Source organism: Ursus maritimus, unplaced genomic scaffold (genome assembly GCF_017311325.1).
Source record: "Ursus maritimus isolate PB19 unplaced genomic scaffold, ASM1731132v1 scaffold_8, whole genome shotgun sequence".
Taxonomy (NCBI): domain Eukaryota; kingdom Metazoa; phylum Chordata; class Mammalia; order Carnivora; family Ursidae; genus Ursus; species Ursus maritimus.
In genome coordinates, this window is record NW_024426996.1 from 52365993 (window position 1) to 52377682 (window position 11690).

The 11690-nt window shown below is 46.1% G+C and overlaps 1 long non-coding RNA gene across 1 annotated transcript in view; it reads right to left on the bottom strand.

Annotated features, from left to right (window-relative positions):
• Positions 1-5139: 5139 nt before the first annotated feature.
• The window catches only part of LOC121101401, a 6811-nt gene continuing 260 nt past the window's right edge, over positions 5140-11690 (bottom strand). Inside the window, exon 2 of the long non-coding RNA XR_005833383.1 lies at positions 5140-6183. This is a non-coding gene — a long non-coding RNA (uncharacterized LOC121101401). The remainder of the gene's footprint in view (positions 6184-11690) is intronic.

Here is an 11690-nt window from a genome sequence, read left to right on the forward strand (position 1 = left end):
TAGCCTTCGGCAAGTCCTCAATATGGGGGTATTGTTTCAGGGGAGAAGGGTACTCACTGACCCACCCTAAATCCAAAGTCTATTTTCTCAGCATAACCAAGGAGGCAACTCGGCTGAGTGCCTCTAACTTACCCTTACTCTGTGTGTGTGTGTGTGTGTGTGTGTGTGTGTGTGTGTGTGTGAGAGAGAGAGAGAGAGAGAGAGAGAGGTGGAGTGGACGTCGGGGGACTGGGGGTGTCTTTCTCCTCCTCAAATTTTAGTCCTGCCTCTTGGACCAAAGTCTAAAGTCTATCCGTTGCTTCGATGAGTGTTTTACAGAGAACGCAACGCCCGGCACCGACAGTCCGAGCACATCATTTAGTGGCAGACAAAGATTTATTTACTCAACGGTCCAATAAAACCAAGTTATTCATAGATACAGTGTGTGCTAGAGAAGACTAAGCTTGTAGTAAAAAGAATTTCAGACTAAGAGTTAGCATATCCCTGGATTCCAGTCTTGGCTCTGTTATTAATTTAAGGTGATGTGATTTTGGCTGAGCCGTTAGCCTCTCGGGGCTTCAGCAGGCTTGGAGGTGAAATGGAGAGAGTGAATCAAATGACCACTAAGGTCATTTGGATCAAACACTCTGGAATGAATGTGGCCCATGTGTTCAGAAGAGGGAGTAACCATTCTGGGATAGAACGATCAAGAGTTTTCAAAATATAAGTAGGGGAGTTTGTTCATTTTCTACAAAGTCTTATCTCTCTGTTGCAAAAACCCCAGAGTATAGAGACGTCAAATGTAGATTGCAAACGTCCCTAGTAATCTTTGCTTCACAGGTAAATACTGTTAATTGTTTGGAATTTTTTCTTCCAGATATTTTAATTATAAGTGCTACTTATAATCATTACTACTGCTAAGTGCTAATTATAATCATTACTATCTGCATTAAAATGGAACACCAAGTGGGGCACCTGGGTGGCACAGCGGTTAAGTGTCTGCCTTCGGCTCAGGGCGTGATCCCGGCGTTATGGGATCGAGCCCCACATCAGGCTCCTCCGCTATGAGCCTGCTTCTTCCTCTCCCACTCCCCCTGCTTGTGTTCCCTCTCTCGCTGGCTGTCTCTATCTCTGTTGAATAAATAAATAAAATCTTAAAAAAAAAAAAAATGGAACACCAAGTATATGCTTCTTCAACAAATTTTTATGAATTTAGAATTATACCCTGGGCGTCCTTCCACCAGGTCATCACATACGTCTCATTATTTTTATTAGCGCAGGTGTCGCGTTGTGTCTGAGTTGTACTTCATTTACCAAACACCGACTGACAACATACAGGTTTTTTTTTTTCTTTTTGATTATAAACACCGATTCTAACACTATAAAATTTCTTGTATACCCATGTCCTAAAATTCAGTCTTGACTTTGCCTGCCTCTCTTCTCATTCCCATCCATCACCAGGTCCGGGTGCTGTCACCCAGTATCTCGGGAAGCCCGCCGCGCCCTTCTCTCCATCCAAGTACCTCCGCTTCCTTCAGGTGGAGATCCAACAACAGGTCCCACAACCACAGCCCCTTCACAGGTCTCCTCCCTCCCAGCTCTGCAGCCGGAGAAGCAAAGCTTATGACTTACTTGTTGAAAACCTTCAATAGCTTCTCACTGTTCTTAAGGCCCCTGACTTATAATGCTTGTCCGGTCTGTCATTTGTTTTCAGATCCATTGGCATAGACTCTGGGATGCATCAGTGTGTTTTTCACCTGCACCCTAGGCTGAACGTTAAGGTAGCAGCCCTGGTCAGCAATGCGCATGTCAGAGGTCCTTCCTAAGAATGTGCCCACAAAGGCTGCAGTCCAGAGGTGGTTTCTGCAGGGAGGGTAGCTTCTGGATCTCCAATCAACACCAAGGACTTTCCCAATTAGCATATGGATGTCAGAAGCTGTTTTTCATCAGGGAAATCACTTTCGTAGATGTACAGACTGGCTGGAAACAGTGTAGGGGCACCCCTATTCTCGTACCAACATGGAAGGTGGTAGATCCAGCCACCTGTACCCTCCCAGTGGGTCCCAGTACTTGCTTCTGAAAAATGCTTGACTCGTGGCCAGGTCAAAGGACTCTTGCTGCTTAAGTTGAACTCTTAGGTTAGCTCAACCCTGCCTGTAGAAGAGGGTCACCTTTGCCTCTAATGAACTTCGCATGAGAAATAGTTGGAGAAATTAAAGGAAAGGAACCAGGGACTTCACCAAGCCTATACAACAGGCTGCGTGATTTTTGAGTCCTGCTTAGGGATCGGTGTTGGAAGGTGGGGCTGAATGGAGCCTGAGATTGGCTTGTGGGCCACGTGGGAGGCTGTGAGGAAGACGACCTTTACCCTCACTCAACCCTAGATAGTCGAGGTTTCAACATTCATCAAAAGTCCCCTAAATAAATAGGAAGGATCACATCGGCATAGGTCAGATCACAAACAGCGCGCGGCCTGCCTCTGCTGGGACTCCTGGCGCTCAGGACGTGTCTCGGAACACTGCCCCCTCCGGACATGTGACGGCGCTGTTCCCTCTCCCACCCCGGCGGCTCCTGTGCCTCCTGAGACCTCTCCCTCTGGTCTCACTCGGACATGCTTCCTCAGGGAAGCCCTTGCTGCCTCTCCGGCAGGGTCCCAGCTCCCATTCTACCCCTGGCGGCGCCCAGGACCTTCCTCCCCGCCGTCCACACAGGAACACAGAGTCATAGCTCTGTACGGTTATCACCCTGACAACTATGGGACTGTGTCCAGGTCTGCTTTGCTCACCTTTGTATCCCTACCAGCTCGCACAGTCTCTGCAGCCATCTGCTCAACTGAAGAACACTTAGATCTTCATTCACACGGCATTAGTAATGGGGAGAGGAAAAGAAAAGCTCTCATGGTGCTGGGTTCACCAACTAGAGTAGGCCCTCTCTAGTGAAGACACTTTACAATAAAGTTCTTAACATAATCCGATCAAACTCACAAAGGATCCAGAATATATACAATACCAAAGGAGAGGCAACGGCCGGGGTCTCTTTAAATACTATAAATGCCAACTTGGTTATCTGAAAATCCTTTATGGAAATGAGGACCAGGAAAAGGTCATCATCTTCAGGTCTCATTTCTCCCGATTTTACAATTTCCTTTAGTCTTGGCACTTACAGAATGATCACTCCAGCATGTAACTAAGCTCACTTTCTCAAAAAACTCCACGTCTATCTCCTCAAATGAAGTCCTTGGCACCCTCCCTACTTCCCACTAATACAAACATGGAATTGAGACTCCATTCTCCCTGCCCCCCCCCCAAGATTCTTTCTATGCTTGAGGTACAGAGAGCATTTAAAACAGACCCTGGGTAGACATTTAAGTAGATGACTTTATAAGAAGGAAAGTTATACATCTGGTTAGAAATTTAGGGCAAAGCCCATGTGTCTAAAGGTTGAAGTCTGCTGTCACTCTGTGTGGCTTTTATCAATGGTATAGTTGGAGGGAGCTGTGGGGAGATGAGGGTCCCCTGATGGCCTCCCGCAGCCCCATCCTTTCCTTCCGTTCCATACCCCAGGGTGCTGCCCTGGTCCAGACCTCACATTTTACATTTGAGAAAACTGGCAGTCACGGGCTGAGACTCAGAGTTATTACACATCTACGAAGTGGGGACGCATGCAAGGACAAACACTCAGCGTCCCAGTTTTACGGAGAAGGACGCCGAAAGCCAGGGAGATTAAGAGGAATTCCTGAGGTCCCACATCAAAAGGCAGAGTTGGGATTCAAGGCTGATGACAGCCCTCATCCGGGTCTCTTCTGGGACAGTGGGTCTCATCCTTTGCTCCTCCGAGACTCGCTCAGGAAGGGCAGCTGACCAAATGGCTTCATGATGGAAGAAACTATGAAACTACAACCCCCGCTCCCAGGTCTTTTTAAAGGGCTCACATAAACTAAATAGATGGTAAGCACTTGCAAACTGGGGTAAAGACATTTAATGGGACCAAACATGCATAGGGTGCTGTCATCTGTTTGAGGGGATGATTCTGATGACTTCTGACTTACAGGCATGCGTGTCCGTGTGCCTCACCCAGCCACACCTGCTGCTAGGGGCCCTGCAAAGTGCTAGGGTGGCAAATTCTTGAGTTTGTTTGTTTGTTTGTTTGCTTGTTCTGCTTTTTGTTTGTCTAATTAACTCTTACGGGGTCACTGCCTGTCAAGGGTGAATTTTAGTAATTTTACTTTCTCTAAAGATACACAGCTTTTTGCGGGGGGGGGGAGGGATTACATGAAAGTCACACTCCTTTCGCTCCATTAAATCTTTGAATTTAGGCAAGGTATTAGAAGACAACCATCTAGTTTCTCCACACCAGAGGGCTGTGACTTCTCTACCCCTTCCTTTGTTTTCAGGCTCACCTCCCCAGAACCACACCTTAGCCCTGTACTTCAGCACCAGGAAACACTCGCCTTTTAGCTTTGACAAGACAAAGCCTCACATCAGTAACGGAGGCTGAGCTAACTTAAGGGTGGGACGACCAGGCCTCTGTCAGCGATCTTCTCAGGCTGGGTTGCCATGTCGCGCTGAAACTGTTACTATGTCCACTTCTAGGACATTTGGCCTCCTTCACCAAAACCAAATCCCAGCGAGGATCATAAAACCTGTCCCGTCACGTTCAAGAGAGAATGCAGGTAAATTGTACTTTGTAAATGAAATCTTGACTGCCTAGCCAATTAACTCTGTTTTATGATTCTTTGTAGAAACGACTGCAGCAGTAAATGCCTCCTGGGACACGCTAGACAGCCAACAAACCAGGATTCAAACCCAGGTCATCTGGACTTTAAAATGTGAGCTCTCCCAACTTCCCCCACGGTGCCCAGCGGAGGCTGGGAAACCCAACCGGGAAAGGAATTGCTTTGAAGTCTTTCAGTCAGAGTACAGGGCTTGGGGGTGGGGGGTGGGGGGTGGGGGTGGGGTGGAGCTGAGGGTTCCCGCCCTTGTTTTGCCTCTGACTTGCTGGGTATCCTAGAAAGAGCGGCTTTCTCTCCGCAGGCCTCGGTTTTCTTATCCCTAAAACCAGGTGTTTGGATCAGTGAGGCCCCTTTCCAGGTCGTGATTCTGTAACCTACAGACATTTTCAGAGTCTTACCTTAGTTGCTTAAGAAAATAGGCTTAAAAATTTACTTGGAAACAAGAAATATCTTTTTATCACTCAAAGAATCAAAGGAAAAGATTGCACAATTACATCATTTGACATACAAAGTGGGGTTTGTTGCCACTGGAACCAACATAGGGATTCAACTTGATAAGGAAAACAGATAAGGGAGAAAATGCTTTTATGAGGCATTTTTAAGTTTCCATGAAATAATTACTTCAAAATCACCAATTTAAACTTCCAAGCACCTGAGTTTGGCACAGTGTCTATGAAAAAGAAGGAAAGAAAGAAAGAGAACACCAAAGCAAAAATTGATCAGTTCGATAACTTCCTCCACAGACCAAAAAGAAAACCTGCAGAGTGCTTCGCGGGTTAGTCAGAAAACTTGGCTTGGAGTCAGTAGACCTGAGTTCAAGTCTTGCCCGAGTGACATCGCGACCTCTCACTTGCCTTAACTTATGAAAGGGGCATAATAATCCTGTCTCTACAGATGTCACGGGGAAGAGCTAATACACTGAAGAACTACATGAAGAACTGTTTCATTATAACTCATTGCCTGCCAAAAAAGAAATCCTTTCACTATGTTATACAGGGAATGACAACGGATACAGATTTGGAAACTTTGTTTGAACTGCTTCTTAGCAAAAGTTGAAGAACTGCTACAACTCAAAGGAGTGGGAGAGGTTGCCTGAAAGCAAACAAACAGAAAACCCAAACTACCATACCACCAAAAAGTCTCTTCTTTTTCAGGGGTAAAGAAGGCAGAGGTAACATCCGAGCCTTAAAGTGTGGGAAACACAGTTCAGAACTTGGCAGTCCAGAACCATCTCTTCACTTCCTTTTTTTTTTCCCCTTTCTTCAGAATCCAAGTTGGCATCAAGTCTTGGGGGATGTGCTTTGCTTCTCAGACTTCACTGTACTTATGAATTGTCCGGGGATCTTGTTAAAATGCAGATTCTGATTTGACAGATCTGAGGTAGCATCAAGACTGCATTTCTAACCAGCTCCCAGGTGACCGCCATGCTGCTGTCCTTGGACATCACTCTGAGTAGCAAAGCCCTTGGCTTTCTGGGGGGAAAAATGGTGGAGGATTGTTTTTGGAGGCACACAGACATGGGTTTAAGTGTCATCTTCATCAGCTCTTAATTGTGTGACCTTGGGCGAATAACGTCATCTGTACAGTGGGACTAACACCTATTTGATATAAGTGATAGGAGGATCCTTTGAGATATTAATAAATAGATATGATTTTTTTTCAAATTGGTCTTTCTCTTGGCTCCCTAAGCTCATTATCTTGTCCCCTATTACTCTTTCCTGATGATCCAGTTGACTTATTTCTCTTTACTCTGAATCTTCTTGTTTAAATAGCCTTGTGCACTTGCACACACACCAAACGTTCTTCAGGGGCACAATCGTCTCTGATTTTATTTCTTTCAGCACATAAATCAAGTAAAAGTATTCTTAAATTTTGTTCATACACAACCCTGAGCTGTATGACAATACCATGTTTCCCATCCTTCCCTGTCCCTGTCGCATCATGCAGGGCCAGAGAGGCAGAGCCGTTTTGTGGTTACAAACATGGGTTTTGGGTCGGATCTGAGCACTAAAGCTGGTTCCATCCCTTGCCAGCTGCATTTCCTGCCCAACTCAGACTGACATATCTGGGTTTCAGTTTCTTCACCTGGAAAATAGGATTTCGGCCTTCACCTCAAGCGTGTTGGGAAAATTCAGGTAGTTGAGTTATGCAAAGTGCTTAGCCAATGTGGTGGATTGCAAAAATGACCACGATTCCCCACCCCTCCTTGAATCCTTCCCATTCTCCAAGGCGACTCTGACGTTCCTCCCACCAGAAGGTGTAGCCTTCTCCACCCTCTGCATCTGGGCTGGCCTCTTCACTGGCTTTTAGGGGAGACTGGAGGAGAAGCCACTTGTGTCCCTTTCAGCCTAGGCTTCAAGGAGCGCTGCTTCCACGCTCCCTCTGACAGCCATGAGCCCACACGTGAACCAGCCCCCGCTGCCTGGCCTGCCCGATGATGGGAGGTGGGCGGACCGCTGCTCCAGGATGACTTAGCCCATGGTCAGCCAACCCTTGGGGACAGGGCTGCCTTGTGATCACAGATGCGTGAGGGAGTCCGACAATACCGGTGGAGTCACCAGGCCCCAACTGCTGACCCACAGAGCTGTAAACTAAATCAACAGTAGTCATTCTAAGCCACCACGTTTGGGCTGGTTTGTTACACAGCAGTAGATAATCGATACTCTATGTAAGTAATTTCTCCATAAACAGTGGCTGTTATAATATTTTGGGGAAAAGATACTTAACGGAAGATCAACTTCCCATATGACTAAAATCGGTCCTTTTCGGCTAGCAGTAGTAGGAAGTTGACTGCGCTGGGAATTGGGATTCTCGGGTTATGGCTCCAGCAGCTTTTCTGTTACGCGACCGAATGACCTTAGACACCTCATTTAGCCTCTTAGAGCCTCAGTTTCCTCTAATTTATGGTGCTCAGAACCAGTGATTTTTAAAATTCTTTTCTGGTTCTAAGAAGGATTGAGGGTGCACTTTTCCAGAATGCAACACTTCTTTCCTTGCTAACAGATAGTTCTGAACCCAATTTTTCCTGTCTTGTAGGCTCAGAATGTCATCACAGACGAACTTCACTATATTGGTCTTGCTGTTTAGCAACTGGTTTTGACTACATCTCACACTTATCCTAATGGCCTTATGCAGAATCTGGGAGGTGGGCCTCCATGCTGCGGACCAGGAACCCACATAACTAAGTGCATTAGGCGTCCAAAGAGAAATAATTACATATGTACATACGTTCTGGTGACGGTCTAAGTATGTGGCTCTTAACAAGTCTTTACTTGTATTTATTTTTAAGTCGCTACAGTCTGGAGGACGGAAGCTGCTGGCTGTCTGACCACCAAGGAAGAGGGATAATGCTTCACAGCCGTGACATACAGACCCAATCTTTATCACACATAAATGACCCAAGGTATGCACTCAATTATCGAATGGAAGGAAAAAGATTTAACACCAAAATCAAAAGAAATGTCCAAACTCTAGGGCGTACAGATTGACTCTGGGATTCAGAAACAAGCGAATCACAAAGAAATCTGAATACGTGTTGCAGGACAGAGCTCTGCATGGGGCAGTGACGGAGGTGACTTTCCCTCTGTCGCAGGCCCTCTGCGCCCCTGTGTCCCGCCGGTGTGCGCTCTGACACGGCACTAATGCACACCTGCAGAAGCTTCTCCACGACACACGGCCGGCTGTGCTACTGTCCACTTCCACGACTGCTACACAGTCAAGAGTCAGGGTGTTTTATTTCCCGAAGCAGATAAGCTAAATCAGAGACTGTGTATACAATACGAGGGCAAGAGTTTGTCCTAACTTAGCCTTCAGATGTACATATTTAAGTCTGCGTGAAGCAGCACTGGGTTGTTTAAAGTGCGAACTCTACTTAGCTCACTCTTTATCAACACCTTTCTCTGTGATAGAAACAAAGGGCGTGCAGCCTGAGAGTAACATCAGTAGAAGGGAAAGCACGTGGCTCACAGTTACCTGCCTGCAACGGATGTATTTTGAAATGACATGGAAATCAACTGCAGAGACTTGAGCCACCCAATATTTTCTTGGCTTGATGTCCCAAATACCTTTGTCCCGCTAAGTATCTTCAGAATCAATTCACTTCTCACTCTCCTCTCGTGTGGATTTTTCCAGCAGCTGTCTTGCTGGTATCTTTCCCACTTCAGTCTCCTCAGCGTAGCCAGAGAGAACTAAGAAACAGATCTGCTCTGCTTAAAATCCTCCCCTGGTTTGTCTGAAGACTGGAAGATCCCCAAAGGCAAGGACGGTGTCCCTGGCACCTGGCTGAGTGTGGGTCTGATTATCTCTGGGCTTACAAACGTGCTGTCTCCAAGGTCAGGGAGGGGTTTCACTTCATTTTAGAGAGCCACTTGTCCAATGAGTTGAATGGAATTCACTGCTCGGGGTAAAATTTGAGACATACTTCTTTTCCTTTTAATATTCACTACCGCTCAAGGAACATCTTTTCCAAGATGCTTGATGACACTGAGCTAGTATTTTGAGTCCTTTCAAGTTTCTGCTTCAGGACACATACTCATCTGATGGCTATGTTATGTCTTAGGATAGGGTCACTTTTTTAAAGATTTTATTTATTTGAGAGAGAGAGAGAGAAAGGGAGAATGCACACAAGCAGGGGAGAGGGGCAGAGGGAGAAAGAGAAGCAGACTCCCCGCTGAGCAGGGAGCCCAATGCAGGGCTTGTTCCTGGGACCCTGAGATCATGACCTGAGCCAAAGACAGACGCTTAACTGACTGAGCCACCCAGGCACCCCAGAACAGGGTCATTTTGATGATATATGGTCCTTCTGAAGATTCCAAACTCTATGGGACCAGGATATTCTTAGATGAAAAGGGTGTGAGTAGATAACAGATTTCACTATCATGTTATTCTCTTAAAACACCATTCAGGTGGTAACCACACTAAGAAAGGCTACAACTGGGGGACCCATCTGACCTACAGATGGGTGAAGGCTCAGGTCTATCCTCCCCTGGGATGAGGCTACCGATTCTTTTTTTCTAGATATCTAGAAAATCTACCTGCAACCAGAGAATCAATCTAACAACAAAAAAAAAAAAAAAAAAAAAAAAAGGCAGGAGCTAGGTACTATTTAACCAAGACCTCAAAAGAGCCCACGATTCAGGGTTACTGGAAACATTGTGCAACTAAGGGAATTTGCAAGTCCAGGTGGAGGAAATCCAGCTACTGGGAGACTGGTATTCAATTATTTGGAAACTGGAATCCCTTCCAAGCAGCTCAGTAAATGGGCTCTTGAGGCACCAAAGGCAGGGCAGTTCCAGGAGGAAGGCAGGCAAGTACCTGCTCTGCCCTTGGGCTGGACCGAGATTCTGGCCAGAGCCTTGCCCTATAGGTTGTGTTTCCAGGCTCAGAGAGACACGAGGTGGGAAGTCAGGAGAATCATTCCATTTTTAGGCTGTGGAACATATTTGGGTGACCTGCAAGTTTCTGCCTGGTTTTAAATCCAGATATGCAAAAGCTCTTAGAACATAGCTAAAATGGGTCATATTTATCTTTAGACGTCACTGGATATTGAAACCTTGAGAATCATTAGGGACCAGGCCCTGGGGCCAGATGCCACGAGACAGGCACTTATCACATACTTGCTGAACAGAAAAGGCAGGACCAGGATGAGCATGGAGTGAGCAAAGAAGAGAAATAAACTCAACCCCACCTTCCTGCATTCATGCCTGCTCCATTCCTGATCTGTGATCAAGGCAGCTTCCTATAACGGATTCTTCACACGTTAGAGAAGTACAAAGAAACCCAGAGTCCTACTTACCCTTAAGAGCTTCAAAGAACTGTTTCAAAGACCTGCCTCACGACTGCTGAGGTGCTCTATAGACACTGGTGTTTGGCATCAGAACCTTTAACATCGGTCTCCTTAAAATACTAACTGGAGGATTAGATGTGGGAATAAGTGGAATATTTTTATGCAAATAAAAAGAATTTATTGTGTTTAAAAGCAGCGACCACTTTCTATTTCTTTCTGATTCAACTCTCAAACGTTTCTCATCTTTTCTACAGTTTTGCTCCTCGCAACAGTGTGGGTACAGCCACCCAGGACACTCATAAACCATGGTGAAAAGCGCCGCCAGTAATTCTCACAGTGACAGGAAGCAAGTTAACCACCCTATTCTTTAATGATCTGAACCACCTCGTGGAACACTGACTTCCTCTAAATTCACTGGGCAAAAGTTTATACCACAATGGAAAATAAAATGTACTAAGTTACTGAGAGGAGTTTTTGTTTTGTGTTTAAGGTTAATTACAGTCCTGGAGGGGGGAAAAAAGTCCCACTGATTTTTGAAATCGGTTTCATATCATTGGAAAAATTCTTCAGGGGTGGTTTAGTGAAAATCTCATCAGGCTGCCAAGGTCAAATGAGACCCAAGCAATCGACCTGGGAGATGCTTGCCTAATTATTAAATATTCAGCAGTTTGTGACCATTTAACAGTTTGCACCTGGCACGCTCTTTCCACACGTGCCGCTTCCTAGCGCTGCCCCCTCCCCGCCCCACCCGTTCCCACCGCCACCCCGGGCGCCAGCACCCCGACCGACCTGAGCAAATCCTGGGACCCAAGGACATTTCAAAGAAACAGCGGCGGTCAACATTCCATTTCCGTTTTATTCGAAAACGCTCCGATGCTTAAAAATGGGGGAGGGGGGCACTTAGAAATAAGGGAAAATCTCTTGCAGTTTTTCCAACTCAAGTTCTCAGGCGCTGTTGAAAGTTCATTAATTAGGGATTTAAAACCAAAACTGTTTCATACACCACTGAGATGCCGAGCTTTCCAAACTGTCCTGGTCTTGAGTTTGGGGCATTTGTAAAAGTCCTGCCTGCCCCCGCCCCCCCAGCCCGTGCTGGATTTGGCCTCCCTTTCCGTGCTTTTGTTGGTTGAATTCCGTGACTTTTTCGAAGTAATCAAACTGAGAATTGCCTCGCCCCATTTTTTTTTTTTTTTT